At 39.2% G+C, this 7462-nt stretch overlaps 2 protein-coding genes across 3 annotated transcripts in view; both read right to left on the reverse strand.

Moving 5' to 3' along the window:
- Positions 1-5880, reverse strand: part of LOC105429513 (E3 ubiquitin-protein ligase MIB1-like) — an 84559-nt gene extending 78679 nt beyond the window's left edge. The window contains exon 1 of the mRNA XM_011642525.3: positions 5529-5880. The gene's annotated coding sequence lies outside the window, so the exon portion shown is untranslated. The remainder of the gene's footprint in view (positions 1-5528) is intronic.
- The window catches only part of LOC105424244 (mind bomb 1), a 296684-nt gene that overhangs the window by 16949 nt on the left and 272273 nt on the right, over positions 1-7462 (reverse strand). The gene's annotated exons all lie outside the window — the stretch shown is intronic.

Consider the following 7462-nt stretch of genomic DNA (forward strand, 5'->3'; position numbering starts at 1 on the left):
AAAAAATATGAAACGCAAGCTCTATGTTACGATTTTATGAAATGATAGGACGGAGATCGTTTCTTGCAGAGGCGTATAAAGCAAAGACGTAAGTTATTACGCTCGCTCACTCACTTCTCACGACGTTATTCAGCTTTATATCTTTATGCAAAGATACTTTCCGTAACAAGCGTCATAATTTCCGTCATAAAAAAGTGATAGTTGCCTGAATCACGTCTTTTACCTCTTATCTCATCGCGTTGCGCAAATTCTATTAACCTTTACTGATTATCAATTTTAATGCAGCGAAATTGGATTATTGAGAAATAAGATAAAAATAGGATATTAAGTATCTATCTCTATGGAGTAAGAACAGATATTCTTAAAAATTTAATAAGGAATACTAATTATTATTTATACTTTAATGAAAAATCAAATTAATAATTGTAACACATAAATGATATAATCAAATATCCAATAATGATGTCTAGATATCAGCAAAAATCAAATCGCGTCTTCTTTGATTAAGAACATGAATAAAGACCATCTTTAGCTAGTCTGTTCCTTTTATATATCAAACACATATATAAATCTTGTTTTTATTCTTTCTGTTCTCTGTTACTTTAAATTAGATTATATCTTGCTTTCACTTTTGTCAAATATTTATTTCACTATCAATCAAAACATATATCTATGGAAATATAAATATATAACGAGTGTCTGCAGTGTACTAAATTCCATAAGTTTGCCAAGTCAAAATGTGAGGATCAGTCATGTCTGTTGAATTGTGTCCTCATTTCTTGTTGAAACGACAAACGACACCTTTCGTGTTATTCTAAAAAAAAAAAGAGACCTTAACCATGGACAATTCCGTAAAGCAAGCATGCGATCGTGAGACACGTTGCTCACGCGATGATTCATTCTTTTAATGGCTACGGTTAACAAACGATGTTTAAACGGCGGCTATAATTACTTCGTTAAAGTTATCGTGATGATAACATTGTGACTTTTCTGTTTTATTGTATTGCGCGAGGAAAAACTTTTCGACGGATATTATCGCGGCTTCTTCTTTTGCCCATTTTGAGTGTAGGGTGAAACGCGTGAAACAATGAAATTTATCACGGGTTTTAGGAGGGAAGGTATAACTAATTTTAATCAAAACAGCCCCGGTTTTTGTCCGGCGCAACTTGTTCGCTCGTGACGCGAGGGGAAATGGAGAAATTCTCAAACTGCAAGTACGAGGACAGGATCGAATGATAATTCACGGTATGCGCCTTAACAGTCCGCTGTAAACAGCGAGAATAAACTTGTTACATTTTCTTACGTCGACATCCGGGAAAACAGTGCGACTGCCAGCATAAATCCGCGGAGACTGAAATATTTGTGAAATATTTTTCAGCCGCGTATGCGGCGGGGAAGATCGCATCTAAAGTAACACGCGATACGCCTTTTTGTTAGCGTTATCACGCGGACTAGTATGCAACGAGCGTATAAGCACCGACGCGCCGCTTTTCTCTCTCCGTGATGCACGTCGACGATTTTTCCGACTCTCGTATGCCCGAGAATGCAAGTGAACCCGCGCAATAAAAAGCAGACCAGTAAATCGCATCTTGCTTTCAGGAAATAGTGCAAAGGGCACAATTGCATACAAAAGTGTAGACAAGTAACTCGTATGATGTGCGATATGCACAATTTATACAAAGTTCGTATAAGTATGTTAATGCATTCAACAATTAGCTACAAGCATAACGAATTTGAATTCCAAATCGCTGTTAACTACAAAATCATGAATTTTCAGAAAAGCGTAAAATCTAATACTTACCTCTTTTATTTTATTGATGACTTTATTTTTTACGTATATAATATTATTCATACTAGAAATTAATATATAGTTATTATTTAAAATGTATATTTTCAAAAATTTTAAACTTTACATTATTTATTTTTTACCACCGTAGCGGGGAATTTGTTATAATAATAAAATTCATCATGAATATGCGCAGCCTTACCAATTTTCTATCTGGAAAACTGGTTCAGTGTCATCGACACTGTTTCATCCGATTGAGATTTTACGGCTGTGGTACACGGAGAGAATAAAATCATAAGGATATCAACGATGTCACCTAATAGTGACCCATAGTGACATCTGCTCCGATCGTTCGCTCCGACGACCGTGCATTAGAATAAACAGGACGCTTGGTATTCTTACGGCAGAGTGACCATTGAATTATGGTATTCGCGAATGGCTCTACTCCACATGGCGATGGCTCGCCGGAAGTGTGCCGGAGCTAATATGCGGTCCCGAGGTTTAGAACGGTTGAGAACAAGGGTATGCGCGCAGGTTTTAGCACAGGTCGAGCCGTAAGTTGTGCCCGGGACCCGGCTGTAGTTTAATATCCAACTCGCCTCGTTCCGATACAGCTGGTCACCTCCGCCACGTCGACGAAGCCGTCCACTTACCCGCTCCGCGTTGATGCGACCTCCAGCCACTTTCCGGTTACGATGCCGGAAGTGCGGCTGTAAAGCCAAGTTCGTGCCAAATTGGGACATTTCTACTTTACACGCCGCACACACGCCCTCGTACCGGAAAATGGGTCGAAGCTGTCGTAGTCAGCGTAGCCGTTACTCTGTGACATCGCTATTATCGTATGCCGTGCGCTCGCTATTTATCGTACACAAAATGCAGCCTGCGTTAATGCAGCGACGTTATCTGGAAAGTACGCGCGGCTCATCGAGAGAGAAAAAGAGGTAAAAAGAAGGAGGGGGAGAGGGGGGGAAAGAGGGGGAGAGAGAGAGAGATTGGTTATTACTTTTATCGGTCTGATGAACGTGCCCAAGATCGAGCGAGGTGGGGGGAGAGGATGAGGGGTAAACGCTTCAACGGAAAATGGTAAATTAGGTATGTATAAACTAGCGTATGAATATTCATCGACGTCTGCGCCGGGACAAACGTAAACATGGCGCAATATGGGACGACCTAGAGAACCCAGCCGGATCATGCATTATTTATCTATAAAATCCAATATAGTCGTTTACATGTATGATATCGAATTATAATTTGTACAGCCTCCCACATATCATCGATCAGCTGCTGAACGAGGTGCGATTAGCGCGACGACAGAAATGTAACGGGAAACGCTCGCATATATATATATATATATATATATATATCGGTAAATATTTTAATATCTTGGCAATATCCATTCCGCGATTTAAATTTAAAACGAGCCGCTCTATCACATCGATTCCATTTCATCTATTTGTCCCAAGTCAAGCCAGATGACACCGGTTGTCCCCGTTTCGACGTTTATTGCTTTATTCTACTCGCGATAAAGGTATGGAACTTCAGCCATGCAGCCCGCCCTTAATACACGTCGACGTTCAACGTTCTCCGCAAGGATCAGTCGTTATTCCGGGGATGATAGTACCAATACAGCCAACTTGGAACGAACTGTCCACTTATCCGAGAGCAAGTAGCCCTCCGTTTTCCACCATCGGGTGGAAAGCCCGAGCGATAAAGTCGCGCGATACCCCGTTTCCCGGATTAGGGCGTCTCTATTTTACACGTCGTAAATTTTTAGTCAGTCAAGCCCGGGGACACCTCGGTGAAACTTGGCACATTCGTGTACATTGAAATGATCATCACGCGTATAGCCTTTTGCGTCGTAAAGAGAAAGGATGGACGTGCGCTCCTGGGGATGGGGCGACGGTGTTGCGGTTTAATTTCTGGTACAGTCGATATTCCGCTCCAAACGTCCGGTTGGAGCCCTGAGGGAGTAATCGTAGTACGTGTGTCCCCTTAAATCGGGATATGTCTACTTCGCGTATCGTAAATTTCAGCGTTATATTCTTGGAAAGGCGTACTACGGAAAGGCTTGAGAAATTAAACTGTATAATACATGGGAATCGGTTAAATAGTTAACGTTCGTAACAAACCCGAATAATTCAATCTCGTATGCAGCGAATAATAGTTATGATGTAAATTTCAACCACAATACATGAATAATATGCAAAATAACAATTGTAAATATGTTTAAATTAACACAAATTAAGAAGCATAATGCATTAGCTGAGACTTTTTGCAAAATTGTGGCGCGAGCTCAGCGAAAAATTTATTTTGAGAATAAAATATAAAAATAAGACGCACGCGCTACTGAACTTGCTGGTTTAATACCATTTTTTGTAAAATTTGAAAACTACTTTCTATCGAGTTCTTGCAAATTGAACAGATAATCTTAAATAAATAGTTTAATTCAAAGGCTTACATATTGTACACGGAAATTCCGTCTATTTTGTCGATTCAATCGGAAGAGAATAAGCTCGACCTACTTTCTGTGTTAGCGCAAATACTCACAAAGAGAAGTCTTGAATGTGTGGAATTTAATAAATAGTTGCTTTTGCTGTAATTGAAAATAACACTTCGCCGCAAGCAAGAATGCAACGAGGAATTATTTAATCAGAAGAACAGCTATTTTCAGCGAAAATGATACAACTGAGGCAATGCGAAATATCTCAAATAAACATTTAGATACACTTTTTCTTACAGTACAATATCAATGTAAAGAGAAACAAGTTTTTTTCAATGGTTAAATCAATCATTGCAAATTGACTTTCTTGATTCTAGTGTAATAATTGATACACGGCGCGATTGTACAGCTCTATAATCATCCTTAAATGTGGATTTTCGTTCCAATTTAATTTCTCCCGGTTCTGGTAAAAGCGTGATCGTGCCTCGTATCTCTCGCGTGTTAAGTGCTAAAACAAAGTTACCATCGGGAATAGCACGAATTTGTCATCGAGTTATCTTAATAAATGCAGATATAAAAGCAATTATCACCAAAGGAACGCAATGAGCGCGACTATCCATGTATATCTATATCTTTATTGCTGAATTATTAACAAAAGAAAAGTACGCGAAAGGAACGAGAATGGTCTTTTAATTACGTCCCAAAATTAAATCCGCGTATTAATCTTAGAGATACTCTAATTAGACGATAAATTCAATTAGAATCCCGGCGGATACTTTCGTGCTCTCGAGTCAGATCGCGCCGTGCATTTTTGAAATACTTTCCAAGATGTGCAATATTAACCCTCGAACTGCCGAGAGGTATTTTAGCGACGGTTATGCAATAACTTTCGCAGCTAATTATTCATTATTTATTCGATAATCAACTTGGATCAAATTTCTCGTCGCTTCACCCCTTTTTTTTTTATACACATTACGATGCAAATATTTTTAATTTCATATACAGCTTCTCTTCATAATAAATTAAATTTTCTTTAATTTATTTATCTAATTTTGAAATTATCTAATTTTGAAATTGATTCAGAAATTCTCACACAAGAAGCCTTTCAAGTTTTTACATAGAAACATTGCATACAAAATTCAGAGATCTCTCCCTGGATAGACCGATCCTGAATGAAAAGGATCGGGATTATGAATGGGGTGGGAGTCGATGCGCAAGTAACAAAATGAAGCCCGACGATTTCAAAAATGACATCGTGAATGTAAGAACGCTGGTTTCTCTATGCGCGTGCGGCCTTGTTACCTTGTAGTCGGTCGTAGCAGGGTGTCGATAGTGTAATCCAATTTGCTGCTCACCGCCGGTATCCAGCAACAACACGCCACCAGCAACAACAAGCGGGAGAGAAGCCACCGTTGTATCAAAAGCACTTTCACAATGGCGAACCGGCCCGGAATTAGGAGTAGTTTGTCTCGTTACGGGCTGCCGGCTACACGGAATATACCGGCCGCATATCTCTTTGTGCCGGTAATCATCGTCCTCGAGGATAATATCGTTACGTTATCGGTAGGTGCCGTGTCCTTTTTCCACCCTCCCGTTTTCATTATCCTTCTCCTCCTCCTTCCTGGAGCCTATGTTGCACCCTTCTACCTCGTTGTCCCGCGATAAATGCTGAAAACTCGCGCTCTCTGTGTGCGCTTCAGTTAACGGCTACTTTATTAACAATTAATTTCAACGCGAATAATCGCCGAGTTATATATAATGGACTGCATAGTTAATACATCGCGCGATCATGAAATATACTGATACTTCGAAACGAGAACAATCGATGCATTCTCTCCATAACAGGAAGTAAAAGAAAGGAAATTTTATACCCGTAATTATGTCTCTATGTTCCGTTACATAAAAAAAGGGATCGATTATCTGACATTTTCTGATGTCGATTGTAGAAATAAGAAACATTGTAGAAACAATGTTTTTTTATTCTCTGTTAAACTTGAGTCAACTTCAATAAACTCATTTAAACGCATTTAAAATTCGCAATCGAAATCCAAAGAAAATCGAAGAAAAAAATTTGAAAATTTTATGCAAAAAGTACTGCCAATTTCGACCAATTCAAATTTTTAAAACGTTACTCTATTTTCAGACAAGAAAATTCCTTCTTATTCAATTACGAACTAGTTGTTACTCCTGAATATTAATATAAAGATTTTAAAATTAGTGTCTTCTCAAGTGAACTTGCAACGGTGACAATTTTTAATCAATAGTCGTTTTCTATTTTATCTATATTTAAGCAATATAAGTTTTATTTAATTTATTTATTTTTTATTATTTAATTTATTTTTTGCAACTTGATTTTTTTCAAATCTTTCGTGCTTGAGATTGTGTTTCCTTCTCTGCGTTTAAGGATGTATCATATTTTTTATTCATACAGAATCTCTCTTGGAATTTTTAAATATTCTACAAAAATTTCTTTCGTTGAAGTTTCAACAAAGTACAATTCTCGTTACGCTCGAATGCGTTTCCTCTCCTTCTGGAATAATCCTCCCGTATCGTCTGTGATGTTACGACGTACTATTAACCAAGTCATCGCTTTTAGCCCATCACGCGCGGTGAGAATCGAGTCGTCTAAGTCGGTCCGCACTCCCATTCCGCCTGAATCCGCAATAAATATTTCAGGAGACCCCCTTTTCCGGTCAGTGACGCGGAATCACGAAAGAAGATCGCGTACCCCTACGGGATTCGTAAACGGAATTCTCCGACGGTGGCTCGCTAATGCAATCCTCTCTCTGTCCAGTCGGAGGGAGGAAATTGCGTCGGGTTCGTGTGCATCTAGATGCATCTCTGTCTCCTCCCCTTTATCGCCCCCCTTCTCTTTCTCTTCCTTCCCTTCTCTTTCTCTATCTATCTCTCTGTCTCTTTCTCAACATATATGAGAAAGGGAGTAAGGGACGTGAGCCCGCTTCTGGCTATCAATTATCTCAAATAGCGCGAGTTAAACCAACCCATTCTCTAACCTCTGTTCGTCCCTTTCCCATCCCGCCATTCTAAACTCTCTCTCTCTCTCTCTCTCTCTCTCTCTCTCTCTCTCTCTCTCTCTCTCTATATATATATATATATATATATATATATTTCTATTCTGTTCCACCAGTTAACTACGACACTCTCCTTCTCAGTTTCCTTCGATATCCGGAATTCTGGCTTCTCTACCGTGGATTTCCAGTGGAGTCCTCTTCTCT

The sequence above is a fragment of the Pogonomyrmex barbatus genome, unplaced genomic scaffold (assembly GCF_055798465.1).
Source record: "Pogonomyrmex barbatus isolate J1 unplaced genomic scaffold, ASM5579846v1 scaffold3, whole genome shotgun sequence".
NCBI classification, from domain to species: Eukaryota; Metazoa; Arthropoda; class Insecta; order Hymenoptera; family Formicidae; genus Pogonomyrmex; species Pogonomyrmex barbatus.